A 17,797-nucleotide genomic window follows, 5' to 3' on the forward strand; every position below is an offset into this window, starting at 1 on the left:
GAACTTCCCTGAACAACAGGAGAATTAAGGAGGTAGATCCCACTCCTGTAAAGAATCAATGTAAGGTTAAAAAAAAGGGCGAATTTTGAGCAAGGACTGGATTTCAGATACACTTCAAAAAAAAAGTTTCCCAGCCTCTACTTGACAATTTATTACACCTTTGCAGGAGTCTATTTGAGAACCCATTTTTCTTTCACATTTGTAATCACACTGAATATTTTGCTCAATCCCTCAATTTACAAAGAGGAATAGGTTGTGAATCAGAACCCAGTGGACTTTAAATTAGACAAAGTAGACACTATATAACAGTGAGCAGAGAGGACAGCACATGAAATATCACAGTTTGAAAATTGTATTTTTTTTCAAAATGTTCTAATTTGATTCTAATTCAATGCTGGCTGGAGCTAGAATAAATTTAAAAGGCTGTCAGTGTACAACTTAAATTGGACTAAATCCAACACAATGGAATTATCAAAAATTTATTCTACTTCAATTTCAAAAGAAGGACTCTTGTCTTAAGTTATGTTTCAATATGAAATTATTGCCAAAAAAAGGCTAGCAATGTTTTCACTGAGGAAAAATAACAAGTATCTTAAAATATCAGTATACTCATCAATAACCTTTTTATAGCTATAATTTGAATAATGAGGGAAAGCATCATCTGCAAGTATAAAAATAAATGTGTTTAGTTATCTGAATTACGCTAGCAAAAGGGCAATGTAACAGATGGTCAGAATCTAAAGTATAGCTGATAATAATACAAAGAAGACATTAAATACTTTTGAGACAATGCCTCTAGATGAAACATTTAGGACTGAAAACTGGAAATAGAATTAGCATCTGTCTTGTATCTAGTGTATGTAAGAGTTTTATTAGTAAAATCCCTAATAATTATTCGTTTCTTACAAAATACAAAGTTTCCAAGTAACTGGGGTATTTCATCAGAAAGCGTAAATGATTTTGAGAGTGGACAGCCAGTTTAAAGGGTTGGTAAAGTCACCATACTCCCAATGGACCATAGGGCTACTCTGTCATTAGCAGTAGCTAAAGGCAGTGGTTTAACCTGACAGTCACTTCCCCTTGGGGCAAGGGGAGAAATTGAAAAAGAGAGTTATTTACAGTTACCTCGACCAGGCAGGAACTAAACCACAAAAAAACCAAAAGAACTTGGGTGCTGGAAATCGCAAACAAAAACAGAAATTGCTGGAGAAACTCATCAGCTCTGGCAGCAACCGTGGAGAGAAAGCAAAATTAATGTTTCAGGTCCAGCAGGCTTCCTCAGAACAGAGTTAGGTCTTGAACTAATAACTATTAGCATCACTCTGCATAACAAATCAACTATCCAGTTAACTGAGCTATTGATGGGAATCAGCAAAGGCCTATTGAATTCCTCTCTAGTTTGAGGGAAGCTGCTCTGGGAGAAGTAGGTTGGCAGTTATCATGAGTTAAAAAGTTCAATTGCAGTTTTTTTTTATTGTGGATTTCAAGTGTAACTACTTGTATATGGTTTTCCATGGTTTTGTGGAACTTGCCAGGGAAACTAAGGCAAGAGAACAACGGGATTTAAGGGTTGAACAACTGACAGGCAAAATCAAAACCTTTAAGTGCTATGATCTCACTCCTAACATTTTTACTTAGTTCTGACAGTGTGTTTTCAATGTTTTAGAGATAATTTGCACCACTATAGGTGGAGGCCATTTCTCATGGCGTTCTTATTATTTAATCTATAATTTCTGTAAAAGCACCAGCAGCCTTCTCATCGCCGACCTGCTATTCCACAGCAGACTGTGGGTACACAGGTATAAGTCACAGTGTTCCCAAGGTGGCCTTTATAGGCAGAAGGTAAGCTTCCTGGACATGACCATGCAGCAACACCTCAAGAAGCTTATGGTGTTGCATCAGGCGATCACTAACATCTGCAGAATCCCGGAAGAAGACACATAGGTGCTCTTTACCAGGGACTGTAAAAGTTATCACCATCCTTAGTTGCTTCACTACTGACTCCACATTTTTTTTTATTCATTCTCCAAATTCTTTGTTTGAGATATTAGTTATTCTGATTGTTCCCTTGTTTCCAGTTTCAAATAATCACATAACACAGAGTGATAATATTCTGTCCATTGTGGCTGTGTTATCTCTTTGAAAGAACTGTCTGATTATTTAGTACAACTCTCTTGTTCTTTCCTTATATTCCTGTAAATGTTTCCTTATGAAGTATATATTCAATTCCCTTTGAGAGTTGTTATTGGGCCCACTTCCACCATTCTTTCGAGGAGTGCATTTTCAATCACAACTCTATGCATAAGAGAATTCTCTCCTTTCCTCTGATTCCTTTGCTAATTAACTCAAATGCGTATCCTTTGTTTACGGAGTCACTTTTTAATGAAAACAATGCTTCCTTACTTATGCAACAATGTGCCTCCTATTTCATTAGCATTGAGTTAAGTCTTCCTTTCATCTTCAATGCACTGAACAGAACACTTGCAGTTTCTCTGATCTCTTTACATAATTCATGGGCAAGTTCATGTTTCAAGATCTATATTTTATAGATTCCCTACAGTGTGGAAACAGGCCATTTGGCCCAACAAGTACACACTGACCCTTCAAAGAGTAACCCACCCAGACCCGTTTCCCCCTGACTAATGCACCGAACCCTATGGGCAATTTAGCAAGGCCAATGCACTTGGCCCACACATCTTTGGATTGTGGCAGGAAACCCACGCAGACACAGGGAGAATGTGCAAAGTCCACACAGACAGTTGCCTGAGGTTGGAATCAAACCCAGTCCCTGGCACTGTGAGGCAGCAGTGCCAACCACTGAGCCATCATGCCACTTGACAGATCACAAATCTGAGACTAGCCATGTTGCACAGAATGTGAGTTTCTATTTGCTTTTGATATTGATTATAACTTCCATTGTCTCAGTCTGTGACTTGAGACTCAAATAAAATATGGTGTAATTTATGTATTCTGCTTCACAGTGATCATACAACTCTTTTTTATATACAATAAATATCCAAATGATATATATTTGTACATCAGGAGAGAAAAAAAGAGAAAAATTACTTGATTATAAAGTTCAGAGCCAAGACTCTTATCCAACCACAATCATACTTTGGCAGATGAGTATGTTCTTGTACTAAGTATGATGACCACATTGGAATTTTTGGGCTTAGGTTATTTAAACAAAGGAGTTGAGTTGGACGTGAAAGTAAATTGCCTCACTCCACAATGGGGGGTAGAGTCACACTGCGCAGCCAGCAACTGAGAGTCAGCGCTGGTAGGTTCAGTTGAAGTCATAACAATTCTACATTCTGAAGCTGGAATCATTAATGCTGCTATTCAAGCCAAAAGCCCTCAATGGGTGCTTGCTAAGCTCTGGTGTATCATTGTGGTGTTCCATCACTGAAAAGTGCTGGAGTGGGCATCCTCTGCATGCTCTAGAAGCAAGTGAACTCATTCTAGCCTGACATCACATAGCCAGCTAATTTGGTGCGTATTTTGCACCACACACGTACAGCTGACAAGTTTCACATCACTCACAAAAGAACAGAAACATTCAGCTGCATATTGGGCTCGGACTGCTATCACTTTATAGGTCTGACACCCAAGTTGGGGGCAAGGTTTGATGAACCTGTGCCAAAGCAAAATCTCTGGAAGTACTTTGTGGTCTGTTTCTACATTTGGAAAGGAGTGTTGCTACAACTTATAAGATTGGCAGATCTCTCCAGATTAAGACTGCAACAGTTTGGGACAGCAATGGCAGTGCCTAGAGGTAAAAACAATGACTGCAGATGCTGGAAAGCAAATACCGGATTAGTGGTGCTGGAAGAGCACAGCAGTTCAGGCAGCATCCAACGAGCAGCGAAATCGACGTTTCGGGCAAAAGCCCTTCATCAGGAATAAAGGCAGTGAGCCTGAAGCATGGAGAGATAAGCAAGAGGACGGTGGGGGTGGGGAGAGAGTAGCATAGAGTACAATGGGTGAGTGGGGGAGGAGATGAAGGTGATAGGTCAAGGAGGAGAGGGTGGAGTTGATAGGTGGAAAAGGAGATAGGCAGGTTCAACAAGTCCGGACCAGTCAAGGAGACAGTGCTGAGCTGGAAGTTTGAAACTAGGATGAGGTGGGGGAAGGGGAAATGAGGAAGTTGTTGAAGTCCACATTGATGCCCTGGGGTTGAAGTGTTCCGAGGTGGAAGATGAGGCGTTCTTCCTCCAGGCGTCTGGTGGTGAGGGAGCGGCGGTGAAGGAGGCCCAGGACCTCCATGTCCTCGGCAGAGTGGGAGGGGGAGTTGAAATGTTGGGCCACGGGGCGGTTTGGTTGATTGGTGCGGGTGTCTCGGAGATGTTCCCTAAAGCGCTCTGCTAAGAGGCGCCCAGTCTCCCCAATGTAGAGGAGACCACATCGGGAGCAACGGATACAATAAATGATATTAGTGGATGTGCAGGTAAAACTTTGATGGATGTGGAAGGCTCCTTTAGGGCCTTGGATAGAGGTGAGGGAGGAGGTGTGGGCACAGGTTTTACAGTTCCTGCGGTGGCAGGGGAAAGTGCCAGAATGGGAGGGTGGGTCGTAGGGGGGTGTGGACCTGACCAGGTAGTCACGGAGGGAACGGTCTTTGCGGAAGGCGGAAAGGGGTGGGGAGGGAAATATATTCCTGGTGGTGGGGTCTTTTTGGAGGTGACGGAAATGTCGCCGGATGATTTGGTTTATGCGAAGGTTTGTAGGGTGGAAGGTGAGCACCAGGGGTGTTCTGTCCTTGTTACGGTTGGAGGGGTGGGGTTTGAGGGCAGATGTGCGGGATGTGGACGAGATGCGTTGGAGGGCATCTTTAACCACGTGGGAAGGGAAATTGCGGGCTCTAAAGAAGGAGGCCATCTGGTGTGTTCTATTGTGGAACTGGTCCTCCTGGGAGCAGATACGGCGGAGGTGGAGAAATTGGGAATACGGGATGGCATTTTTGCAAGAGATAGGGTGGGAAGAGGTGTAATCCAGGTAGCTGTGGGAGTCGGTGGGTTTGTAAAAAATGTCAGTGTCAAGTCGGTCATCACTAATGGAGATGGAGAGGTCCAGGAAGGGGAGCGAGGTGTCAGAGATGGTCCAGGTAAATTTAAGGTCAGGGTGGAATGTGTTGGTGAAGTTGATGAATTGCTCAACCTCCTCGTGGGAGCACGAGGTGGCGCCAATGCAGTCATCAATGTAGCGGAGGAAGAGGTGGGGAGTGGTGCCGGTGTAATTACGGAAGATCAACTGTTCTACATAGCCAACAAAGAGACAGGCATAGCTGGGGCCCATACATGTGCCCATGGCTACGCCTTTGGTTTGGAGGAAGTGAGAGGATTCAAAGGTGAAATTGTTAAGGGTGAGGACCAGTTCGGCCAAATGAATGAGCGTGTCAGTGGAAGGGTACTGTTGGGGACGTCTGGAGAGGAAAAAACGGAGGGCTTGTAGGCCCTGGTCATGGCGGATGGAGGTGTAGAGGGATTGGATATCCATGGTGAAGATGAGGCGTTGGGGCCGGGGAAACGGAAGTCTTGGAGGAGGTGGAGGACGTGGGTGGTGTTTCGAACGTATGTGGGGTGTTTCTGGACTAGGGGGGATAGGACAGTGTCGAGGTAGGTAGAGATGAGTTCAGTGGGGCAGGAGCATGCTGAGACAATGGGTCGGCCAGGGTGGTCAGGCTTGTGGATCTTGGGAAGGAGGTAGAACCGGGCAGTGCGGGGTTCCCGGACTATGAGGTTGGAAGCTGTGGGTGGGAGATCTCCTGAGGTGATGAGGTTCTGTCTGGTCTGGGAGATGATGGTTTGGTGATGGGGGGGTGGGGTCATTGTCGAGGGGGCAGTAGGAAGAGGTGTCCTCGAGTTGGCGTTTGGCTTCAGTGGTGTAGAGGTCAGTGCGCCAGACTACCACTGCGCCCCCTTTATCCGCTGGCTTAAAGGTGAGGTTGGGATTGGAGTAGAGGGATTGGAGGGCTGCGCGTTGTGAGGGTGAGAGGTTGGAGTGGGGGAGGGGGGTCGACAGGTTGAGGTGGTTAATGTCCCGGCGGCAGTTGGAAATGAAGAGGTCGAGGGCAGGTAATTGGCCAGCGCGGGGTGTCCAGGTGGATGCAGTGTGTTGGAGGTGGGCGAAGGGGTCCTTGGAAGGTGGGCGGGAGTCATGATTGTGAAAGTAAGCTCGGAGGCGGAGGCGACGGAAGAATTGTTCGATGTCACGGTGTGTATTAAATTCATTGATGCGTGAATGGAGGGGGATGAAGGTGAGTCCTTTGCTGAGGACTGATCGTTCATCCTCAGTGAGTGGGAGGTCTGGAGGGATGGTGAAAACTCGGCAGGGCCGGGAGCTGGGATCTGGTGTGGGTGTAGAGCTGGGAGTGGGGGCGAAACCTGTAACTGGAGTGGGTGTGATGGTGGGGGAAATGGGGGTGGAGGCATGAGCAGGGGTAATGTTCCCCTCGGGGTTCTGGGGGGTGGGGATAGTGACAGTGGGGTCTGTGGGGGGCATGTCAGCAGAATGCAGGTGAGTGGCGCTGGTGGGGGTGGAAGTGGTGGTGATCATGGCAGTAGGGGTGGCGGAAGTCACTGAGCGCGTGACATCAGTGATGATGTGAGGGGCGGAACTGGCTGTGGGAGTGGCCATGATGGGGCGGAAGTGACATCATCACTCAGCATGGGGGTGGTAGCTGCGTCAGCCGCATGGCTAATGCCATTTCCGAGGCCAGGGGAATCTTCTGGAATGTTTGAGGAGCGCTGGTTATGGAGGTGGATGGATAAAAGTTTGTTGTACTTACAGGTTTTGATGTTTGAGATGGAATTGAAATACAGTTTGTTGAGAGTATGAATACTCCTGAGGATGTAGCACAGAGTGGGTCCTTTGCAATTCTGAGAGAGTGTGGCCCTCAGCTGAGGCAGGGCTGACTGGAGAGAGGTTAGGTGCCAGCGCATGGCTGCAAGCGTGGAGCGGAGGATCTTGAAGGAGAACTGTTGTTGGTGTTTTTGAATCTGTAGTCTGTACTGTTTGTCCTGTTCGGGTCCGAACTCTGCTGGTTTAAAGGTGGTCCGGAGTCCGTGTGGGATGAGTTGGTTATGGAGGCAGGCACTGAGGAAGCGAATGTGGCTGTGGTAGCGAGTTTGTTTCACGACATGGTTGAAGAACTTCAGGGCAGAGGAAATGACCTGGGAGTTGCAGTGGGAGAGGGACTCCCTGAGATTCTTGTAGAGAGAGGAGGAAAACTTCTTCAAGGCAGGCATCCTTGCAAGAGGATTCGCAGTAGGGTTAAAATCAATTAGGTAAAAACAATGACTGCAGATGCTGGAAAGCAAATACTGGATTAGTGGCGCTGGAAGAGCACAGCAGTTCAGGCAGCATCCAACGAGCAGCAAAATCGACGTTTCGGGCAAAAGCCCTTCATCAGAAATAAAGGCAGTGAGCCTGAAGCATGGAGAGATAAGCTAGAGGAGGGTGGGGGTGGGGAGAGAGTAGCATAGAGTACAATAGATGAGTGGGGGAGGAGATGAAGGTGATAGGTCAAGGAGGAGAGGGTGGAGTTGATAGGTGGAAAAGGAGATAGGCAGGTTCGACAAGTCCGGACCAGTCAAGGAGACAGTGCTGAGCTGGAAGTTTGAAACTAGGATGAGGTGGGGGAAGGGGAAATGAGGAAGCTGTTGAAGTCCACATTGATGCCCTGGGGTTGAAGTGTTCCGAGGTGGAAGATGAGGCGTTCTTCCTCCAGGCGTCTGGTGGTGAGGGAGCGGCGGTGAAGGAGGCCCAGGACCTCCATGTCCTTGGCAGAGTGGGAGGGAGAGTTGAAATGTTGGGCCACGGGGCGGTTTGGTTGATTGGTGCGGGTGTCTCGGAGATGTTCCCTAAAGCGCTCTGCTAAGAGGCGCCCAGTCTCCCCAATGTAGAGGAGACCAATCGGGAGCAACGGATACAATAAATGATATTAGTGGATGTGCAGGTAAAACTTTGATGGATGTGGAAGGCTCCTTTAGGGCCTTGGATAGAGGTGAGGGAGGAGGTGTGGGCACAGGTTTTACAGTTCCTGCGGTGGTAGGGGAAAGTGCCAGAATGGGAGGGTGGGTCGTAGGGGGGTGTGGACCTGACCAGGTAGTCGTGGAGGGAACGGTCTTTGCAGAAGGTGGAAAGGGGTGGGGAGGGAAATATATCCCTGGTGGTGGGGTCTTTTTGGAGGTGGCGCCAATGCAGTCATCAATGTAGCGGAGGAAGAGGTGGGGAGTGGTGCCGGTGTAATTACGGAAGATCAACAGTTCTACATAGCCAACAAAGAGACAGGCATAGCTGGGGCCCATACGTGTGCCCATGGCTATGCCTTTGGTTTGGAGGAAGTGGGAGGATTCAAAGGTGAAATTGTTAAGGGTGAGAACCAGTTCGGCCAAACGAATGAGAGTGTCAGTGGAAGGGTACTGTTGGGGACGTCTGGAGAGGAAAAAACGGAGGGCTTGGAGTGCCTTCTGAGTCTGCAGCACAACAGAGTGATATAGAAGAGGCAAACACATGGCAGATGCAGTACAATGTGGTTAAATGTGAAGTTATACACTACAGTGTGAAAAACAGAAAGGAAGAGCATTATTTAAATAGTGATATACTGGGAAGTGTTAATGTACAAAGAGATCTGGGTGTCCTTGGACACCGCTCAATAAAAGTCGACAGTGAGGTGCAGCAATTAATTAGGAGAGCAAATGGTAGATTGACTTCCATTGCAAAAGAATTTCAGTTCAGAAGTAGGGATGTCTTAATGCAGACTTATAGTGCCTTGGTGAGATCACAGCGGGAGTGTTGCATTCAGTTTTGGTCATACTTTCCACAGAGGAAGTGCAGTGGCGGTTCACTGGGGCGCAATTGGCTGGACTGTCCTACAAGGCTGAGAATGGTTCAACTGATTCAACTATTCAAAAGATGCATCCACAAATAGCAGGAGACCTGTTGAGTTTCTGCAGCATTCGCTGTGATTTATCGATATTCAGTAGAGCTAAGAAAGATGAGATGGGTTCTGAATGAAATGGATAAAATTCAATAGGGTTGGACTGACCAGAAGCAGGAAGGAATCTTCCATGGTTGTAGTGTCCAGAACCAGGGAACACAGTTTATACCAGTGAACACTTTGGACTGAAGCCACTGAATATATTCAAGAAAGAGATAGCTTTTTTTTTAATTTGGAGAAAGCATGAATATGGCTTTGAACTAGAGAATCAGCTATAATCATATGAAATGCTAAAGCAGACTCGTGGAACCAAATGGTCTACTCCGGTTCTTTGTTTCCATATCTATATTTCTGTGAATGAATAAAAAAAGTTATAGAGTAGTTATCCAAATCTATTCTGGGATAGTAGTAGCGTTAATAGCTGACGGACAAAAATCTTGTAAAGCAGTATGTTTCCCGAAAGAAGGTGACACTTCTGGTTCTCAGTCTTGGAAATTTTGTGGACTAAGTATCAATTGGGGGATTTTTAGGGGCAATGATCATTGTATCTAAAGGTTTAGTTTGGCTACAGAAAGACACAAAGAATGTTTCAGAGTAAGAATAATTCATTTTTTATTTATTCATTCACGGGATATGGGCATCGCTGGCCAAGCCAGCATTTATTACCCATCTCCAATTGCCCAGAGGGTAGTTCAGAAGCAATCGCTTTGCTGTGGGTCTGGAGTCACATGTAGGCCAAACCCGGGTTCAAATTCTGGGAAGACAATTTCAAGTATAGCTGTCCCAGGTAAAATGGAATCAGGGTTTAGGAGGTTAAACTGTAACTGAACCTTTAAAGCTTCCTTGAAAGGAAAGTTAACTCAAGATACATTCCCATGATTTGAAAGAGTAGGACAAATGCATCAAGTGTTGTCTGGCTGACTGACTAAATTGAAATGAAGGTGAAGCAGGAGAAATGTGCTTTTAACAGACACAAGTGGATAATGCAATTGAGAACAAAGCTGACAATAGAAGGCTTTGGGGAATTGACAAAGGAAATAAGAGAAGTAAAGGGAGAAGATGAGAAGAGACTGGCAGCTTAGAGATAGAATGCAGGGAAGATTCACAAGGATGGCTTTATGGATGAGGACCTTTCGTACTGTAAAAGGTTTGAGAAATTGGCACTACTTTCCTTGGAGAAGAGAAGGTTGAGAAGATATCTGATGGAGATAGAGGCAGTCCACGGATCGTATATGGTTTCCATTCTGGAGTTCATTCACAAATTGAATTGTGTGCAAGTCAGAACACAATGCAGAACAATGCAAGGCAGTTCTTCATAAGTACAGGAAATGTTTGTATGGTCAGGTTTTTAAAAGTACAACCATGTATGGGATCATGTTTGTAAGAACAGACATTCACAACTCAGACATTCATAAATAGAGAACCAACTGTATTCAAAATCATAAAGGGTCTTGATAAAGTGGATAGGGTAAAACTGTTCCCACTGGTGAAAGAATCAAAAACCAGAGACAGATTTGAGGCAATTGACCCAAAAAAAGCAATAGTGACATGAAGCAATTTTTTTTTCACAATGTGAATGGTTAGGATCTGGAGTGCTCCATGGAGTCAGGTTCATTTGGTGTATTCAAGATAATTATACATTATTATCTGAAAAGAAATAATTACCGGGCTACAGGGAAAAGGATGGGAGTAGCTCAAGGTGAATTGCTCTTCCAGAGAGCCAACATAGTTACACTGGGCTACAGTGGTTCCTGTGCGGTGGTTATTCTGTGATTTTATAGTTCTAATGAGAGTTCAAAGAAGTGAGAGAGAATGTTCCAGTCATGCCTCATTATAAGTAAAGTCTTCCTCTAAATGTTAAAGCACAATGCGATCTGAACACCGAGGCTTTGTAAATAAATGAAAGCAGTCCCAGTTACTTGAAAATGCTTGTTATTTCCTTTATGCTCTCTCACATGGCATAAAATTGCAAGGTTGGAGCCAACATGTGGAGGAGCTGAGTAATGACTTATGAATTATGATTAAACAGAGATTGCTGTTTTATGTTCATATATTTATGTTTACAAATTATAACATACTTCCTTCAACTCTGGCAACAGAAAAGGGTCTGTTTTGAAATCCTTTCCATTAGGCAGATTGATGGCACAGCATGAGGAAGTATTCACACAGTTGGATACAGAGCGAACTACGCATATTCAACCTTCATTTTCTCACACAAGTTCCTGATCTCAGCCAGCTAACATGGAGGCCAGGATAGAGCAACAGCTTTCAAGAGTGGGTTCCAAAATGAGAAAAACAAAGATCAAACGTTAGATCAACTGAGCATCATACTTGGGGTGCAATTCATCCTATTACTAATTTTAAACTAAGGATTGTGAGAATTTATGCCAGCCATTTTACTAACATTATTGGCTGGAAGAAATGCACCTTCATTGTTATGGAGAAAGATTTATAAAGGCTGGAGGAGGACGATTTGATGGATAAAGTAAGAAAGAAATGAGACAAAGAAAAGATCCATGTTAAAGTAACAGGGAGTAGATCTGGAGTCATTGCCTCATGTCAACGTTACTGTGCGCCTGGAGTCATGTGTAGGCCAGCAATTTCCTTCCCTAAATGACAGTAGTGAACCCAATGGGTTTTTCCCACAACAATTGACTAGGAATGCTTGTTTGGATGAAACAGGCTTTCAAAGATAATGCAAATGTAAGGGATGCTCATCTTTTGGTGGATATTCAAGTGAGTGATGAGTTGTTCCAGGAACAACATTAGATCAAAAAGCAGTAGAATCGAGTGAGAGCGATGCCACATAGGTGTGGGATAGTTTGGTAAGATTGAGCCAAAGATTTCATAAGGCCGTATGGAGAGAATCCCTCCAAAAAGCTCAACGCAACTCACACGTAGACAATTCAACCCCCTGAATATGGGTTCGCAAAGTAAATACTTACCCATTCCAAGTTTGGATCAGAGATTTGTATGCATTTCCTCAGTCCCAGTGTTCTCCACAGCTCAGGCTCTGAGCTAGGACAGTGGAATTGTAAAATTCTCACATTGGGCTGGACTTCACTGAGATCTCAGGGAACCCAGTGACAATTCTGGGTTGGGAATCTAGATAACTGTGGAAGGGAATGTCGATTACAATATGCCTGGGAAGCAACTCATTAAAACACTACCATAGAATCATAGAAATGATACAGAGAAGGGGAACATTCAGCCCATCTTGTCTGTGCCAACCCAATGTCATGTCCCTGATTAGAATAGTGAGTGACAAAAGGAGGGCCCACAGCCATGTCCAGCAGTTAGTCCCACCAGCAGAGGAGGGGATTCTGAGGGCATACTAAAATGGAGACATTCTCTGAAGAACTTTGAGAGTGCCCAACAAATTATGTTCCAGTTTCCAGGCTATCAAGACTGATCCTATCTCCAGGATTGTTGAAACAGCAGCTGTTGCTTGCTGGCACTCATGTCTCCATGGGGAAAGGGTCCAGAGAGAAATTAAAGGAGGCGTCACTAACTCCTGGGCCTGTTATTGGCATGCTGCATATAAACCATCGCTGGCTTTGGCCTGAGCAGGAGACCCCATTGTTTAATACCGTCACAAATGAGTTCCCAATGGGGACTTAATTAATCTTATTTAACTGCACATATGTAGACAGTTAGAATTAATCAGACCTTAATCTGACAAAATCATGCCAAAGAGGGATTGTATTGAGGCCTACCCTGACACAATGATACTCTGAATTTGCTCTCAGTCCCACCTCCAGTACAATCTCTGCTGGATTATGAACATTGAGGCCACTGTCCTTTCTGATAATCATTGGCCAGCTTGCAAAGCCGTGTTGCCATTTTTTTTTAACAAAAGCCGTTCGAATGAAGAACTCTCCCACTGTTTCGCCATATGCGTGCTATACACATAATTATCATTTTACATTGCAGTTTATAAAGTGAAGTCTGAACTCTGCTACTGCATTCCAGACCCCATAATACATAAAGCATATGTTGCTTAATACGAGGGTATGCATTTGCACATCATGATTTATTTTGCACTTTATCTCTATTGCATTAGCCGAAATATCCAAATATTTCCAAAGAAATCTGTACAGAACTGGAGAAAAATGGGAGTACACTCATCACAGGTATTTTAGTCTGTATTGAAGGAGATAATTAGAAGACAGAACATTCAGTGACCCGGGCTAGGTTTAAGGTGAGGGGGGAGGATATAAAAGGGACCTAAGAGGTAACCTTTTCATGCAGCGGGTGGTGTATGTATGGATGGAGCTGCCAGAGGAATTGGTGAGGCTGGTACAATTACAACATTTAAAAGGCATCTGGATGAAAGGCGTTTGAATAGGAAGAATTTAAAGGGATATGGGCTGAATGTTGGCAAATGGGACTAGATTAATTTAAGATATCTGGTAAGCATAGATGAGTTGGACCGAATGTTTCCGTGCTACATCTCTGACTCTATCGTATTGAATTGTGGAGCAGGCTTGAAGGGCTGAATGGCCTACTCCTGTTCCAATTTAGTGTGTTTCTATGTTCAACCATTCGCTCAACATGTTCTATCACATTTATTGATATAATATGTAAAGAATTAGGCATGAACTAGGCACTAATTGTTGTGAAAATTAAAATCCAGGATGCCACAATTACCACTAGGCTGCAGTCAGTCACTGAACAGCAATTCAGTCTTCCTACCACAAAGTGAATTGAATGAATTAAACTCAACAAAGTTCCAGTATTTCATGCCTATGATGATTTCAAGTTTATGGGAAGTAGAAGTCAAAACAGGGTGGCAGCAAGTGTCTAACTTTAAGATTTAAGCACTTTAAACTGATTTTAACATTGAATTAGATTGAGAAAAATCCAGTTATGTGAGAGAAAAAGAAGTTGTGAATTGTTCAAAACTAAAACAGCTACCCTGCAGAATAAACACATTGCTTGAGTCTCTAATTCATTGGGAGGCTATTGAAATCACGAAAGTCTTTCAGAAGTGCAGGCTGACTCTCTAAAAGCCTTCAGAGGGCGATGTAGATGCCATTGGTAATGTCAGCAATCTAATAATGCAAAATAACCACAATAAGGCACATGAATTCAAATCCCATTATGCATACCAATGGAATTTAAATTCAATTAATGAAGAAAAGTGACACTAAAAACTAGTCACAGTCATCATGATGATGAAATTACATCATCGAAAGAAAAAAACAGTAATACTTGAAATTTACTGCACTGGTTCTTTGTTTTGGAGCGTACAAAATGAGTTGGACGAGTGTGTCATTTTTGGCATTTTCATTGGGTTTTTTTTCCCACAGGGTGATTATCCATCATGTTCACAACTGTTCTAAAGGGAATAAAATCCACCAGCTTTACCTGGTCCAGCCGAAATCTGGCTCCAGATACACAGCAAATGGCTGACTTTTTACTATCCTCTGAAATGCCCCATAATGCATTCAAGTTCAAAGGTCATTAGAGATGGGCAAAAGGTGCTGAGCTTAATTGTGACATCCACATCCCGTGCAAAAAAATAAGAAAACACAAGTAAGGAGAAAAGGGTCAGCTACATCCTGGTGTGGGCAGAAGAGAAGGGTTAAATGCTTTTAATAGCTGGGAGATGAGCGGTGTTGATGGTCAAAACCCAGACAAAAGTTTTGAGAAATTTAGCACTCATCTCCAGCCAAGGTCTGATCATTGACCTACCATTCAAAGTTTTGTAGCCTGAGGCAGGAACCAAGAGTGAACCTGGTGATAATCCCTTACCAAGAATCAAAAATAAAGCCAGTAAGATGTAAATGTTTAATTTAAATTTAAATATATTTTTTAAATACAAGAGTTTTGAACGGCCATGTCAGTTCACAGACAGAAATAAAACGTCTTGCACATGAATCAAACTGCAAGGCAAAAGAAGAAAAGTAAATAAGTTATAAGAGAAGGAATACTACTGTAGCTACAGTCAGTCATGCATTTAATACACCAGCTCACATGGCAAACTGTAAGGAGTATATTCAATGGAATTCTAACATTGTAAGTCTAACGTCTCGAGGAGGTGAAATATTCAGTTCACCAGCTGTGGGTTGATACATGAGTGCTGATTTGGCAGTGTTCGAGGACAAACAGAGTTGTTCGTAGGTAATCGAAGAGTTTGAGAGTAACCTGCAAATCTTTCTACAGCTGCAAAGCTGTAGAACATGACACTGCACTATATTCACTCACAAATTGTAGGCTATATAATGTGTATGATTGTCAGCTTTGATCTGGCACAGAAGCAACTGAAGTACAAGAGTTTTCGATCTACAGGGTATTCAATGCTCACACCTGATAGGTAGAAGTTGATCTTTGATGAGATGAATGACAACTGTCAGCTATTTTGTGAATAGCTTGGGGGCTGCCAGACAGCCTAATTTTGAAAGCTTCTGTTTCAGATCTCCTCCTCCCAACAGTTGCAATTATGCCATCATGAAACAATTGCAGAATTGTAAAGACATTTCTTGGACAAGCAAAATGTTGAAGCATGATCCACAGTAACCTGTGATTCTGATGGCATTTCAGCAGAGGTCTTCAAAGATGGTCAACTACTGCTTACATCAAGACTCCACGCACTTACACTTGAGGTTTAGGAGGAAAAACAATTCCCCTGAGACTTTGTGAATGTGATAACTCTTCAAGATAAATAAATTACAGTTTAGAGTACTAAACTGGGCCAAGGCCAATTATATCAAAATTAGGCAGGAGCTGGGAAATGTGGATTGGACACAGCTGTTTGAAGGGAATTCCACATTTGATATGTGGGAGGCTTTCAAAGATAGGTTAAAGATAGTGCAGGATAGGCATGTCCCATTGAAGGCAAGGGGTAGGTAAGGCAAGAATTGTGAACCGTGGATGACAGGAGAAATTGTACGACTAGCCAAGAGGAAAAGGGAAGCATACATTAGGTCCAGGCAGCTAAGAACAGAATGGGCACTGGAGGAATATCAGAAGACTAGGGCCAGTCTTAAACGAGGAATCAAGCGGGCTAAAAGGGGTCATGAAATAGCTTTAGTGAGCAGAATTAGGGAGAATCCCAAAGCATTTTATTCTTATATAAGAAGCAAGTGGGTAACTAGAGGAAGGATTGGTCCACTAAAGAATATTGAAGGAAGGCTGTCTGCCGAACCTGAGAGAACGAGTGAGGTTCTGAATGATTACTTTGCATCAGTGTTCACTGAGGTGAGGAACATGATGAATGTTGAGATTAGAGATAGAAGTTTGATTAGTCTGGATCAGGTTGACATAAGGTGGGAAGATATTTTGGATAGGCTAGAGGTTGTTAAGGTGGACAAATCCCCAGGACTGGATGGGATCTATCCCAGGTTGCTTAGGGAGGCGAGAGTGGAAATAGCTGGGACCCTGACAGATATTTTTGTGGCATCCTTAAACACAGGTGAGCTGTCGGAGGACTGGAAGGTTGCTCATGTTGTCCCCCTGTACAAGAAGGGTAGTAAAGATATTCCGGGTAACTGCAGACCAGGGAGCCTGACGTCAGTGGTGGGAAAGTTGCTGGAGATGGTACTGAGGGATAGGATCTATTTATATTTAGAAAAGAATGGGTTTATCAGTGATAGGCAACATAGTTTTGTGCAGGGGAGATCATGTCTTACCAACTTAATGGAGTTCCTTAAGGAAGTGACCAAGTTGAGAGATGAAGGAAGGGCTGTTGATATCATATACATGGACTTTAGCAAGGCATTTGAAAAGGTTCTCCATGGTAAACTAATGAAGAAAGTGAAGTCACATGTTGCACAGGGTGTTCCAGCTAGGTGGATAAAGAACTGGTTGAGCAACAGGAGACAGAGAGTAGTAAATGAAGGGAGTTTCTCAAAACAGAGAACTGTGACCAGTGGTGTTCCACATGGATTAGTGTTAGGGCCACAGTTGTTTGTGATATACATAAATGACCTGGAAGAGAGCACTGTTGGTATGATCAGCAAGTTTGCAGATGACACAAAGATTGGTGGAGCAGCAGAAAGCATAAGGGACTGTCAGAGAATACAGGAGGATATAGATAGACTGGAGAGTTGGGCGGAAAAGTGGCAGATGGTTTTCAATCCAGACAAATGTGAGGTGATGCATTTAGGCAAGTCTAATTCTAGAGTGAATTATACAATGAACAGAAGAGCCTTGGGAAAAGTTGATGAGCAGCGAGATCTGGGATTGCAGATCCATTGTACCCTGAAGGTTGCTGCACAGGTGGATAGAGTGGTCAAGAAAGCATATGGTATACTTGCCTTCATCGGACAGGGTATTGAGTATAAGAGCTGGCAGGTTATGACAAGATTGTACGAGACATTGATTCGGCCGCATTTAGAATACTGTGCACAGTTCTGGTCATCACATTACCAAAAGGATGTGGGTGCTTTGGAGAGGGTGCAGAGAAGGTTTACGAGGATGTTGCCTGGTATGGAAGGTGACAGCTATGAAGAGACCATAAGGGACTGTCAAAGAATACAGGAGAATATAGATAGACTGGAGAGTTGGGCAGAAGAGTGGCAGATGGTTTTCAATCCAGACAAATGTGAGGTGATGCATTTAGGCAAGTCTAATTCTAGAGTGAATTATACAATGAACAGAAGAGCCTTGGGAAAAGTTGATGAGCAGCGAGATCTGGGAGTGAAGGTCCATTGTACCCTGAAGGTTGCTGCACAGGTGGATAGAGTGGTCAAGAAAGCATATGGTATACTTGCCTTCATCGGACAGGGTATTGAGTATAAGAGCTGGCAGGTCATGTCAAATTGTACAAGACATTGGTTCGGCCGCATTTAGAATACTGTGTACAGTTCTGGTTGTCACAATACCAAAAAGATGTAGGCGCTTTGGAGAGGG

At 43.8% G+C, this 17,797-nt stretch overlaps 1 protein-coding gene across 8 annotated transcripts in view; it reads right to left on the reverse strand.

Moving 5' to 3' along the window:
* prss12 (serine protease 12) overlaps positions 1 to 17,797 on the reverse strand; it is a 144,792-nt gene that overhangs the window by 11,664 nt on the left and 115,331 nt on the right. The gene's annotated exons all lie outside the window — the stretch shown is intronic.

The sequence above is a fragment of the Chiloscyllium punctatum genome, chromosome 1, assembly GCF_047496795.1.
Source record: "Chiloscyllium punctatum isolate Juve2018m chromosome 1, sChiPun1.3, whole genome shotgun sequence".
NCBI classification, from domain to species: Eukaryota; Metazoa; Chordata; class Chondrichthyes; order Orectolobiformes; family Hemiscylliidae; genus Chiloscyllium; species Chiloscyllium punctatum.